Raw genomic sequence first — 615 nt, 5'->3', positions numbered from 1 at the left:
GTTTCCTTTGCTCGATCGCGCTCTCATTGGATGGGCCCGGCTGCCTGCAGCTTTGCTGCCCACCAGGGTCATCCTTCTCCTCCTCCTGGCCAGCCCCAACCTGGCTGTGTGCCCCTTTCTGCTCTCCCCTTCTCTTGCTGTCATGTTTTCAGGTTGTCCGACAGGGACCAGGCAGTGATGCTGTACCAACCCTGTGGTGCTGGGAGGTGTATAGGGCGGAGGCTCTGAGTCCCAGGTCAGAGCCAGTCAGGAAACTTTAATGTACTAGAAATACTCAGCATTTTTTTCCCCCATACCCTCCTCAAGTCAAGCTGGGACTGTGAAAGCCAAGCCGTCCACACTGCTCATCCAGTGCCAGAAGGTCCCCACAGCTCTGGGGCTTCTCCATAGGGCACTGCTCCTCCCCTGCCTCCCTTTGGGCAGTCTGCCTTCAGCAGGAGGGTTGCAGCAGCCCCTGGCACCCCTGCATTACTGGCCTCACTCCTCCTCTACAAAATGGCTCTTGAGCAGGGGGGAGCTCATCAGGGTGAATGGACCAGCTGCAGGTGGCAAAGTAACCCCCTGGGAGAGCAGATCTGGGGGGGGGGGGCATGCCTTCAGTCTAGGGGAGATTTG

The sequence above is a fragment of the Lonchura striata genome, chromosome 9, assembly GCF_050655825.1.
Source record: "Lonchura striata isolate lonStrDom1 chromosome 9, ASM5065582v1, whole genome shotgun sequence".
NCBI classification, from domain to species: domain Eukaryota; kingdom Metazoa; phylum Chordata; class Aves; order Passeriformes; family Estrildidae; genus Lonchura; species Lonchura striata.
Note: the sequence above shows the minus strand (reverse complement) of the source record.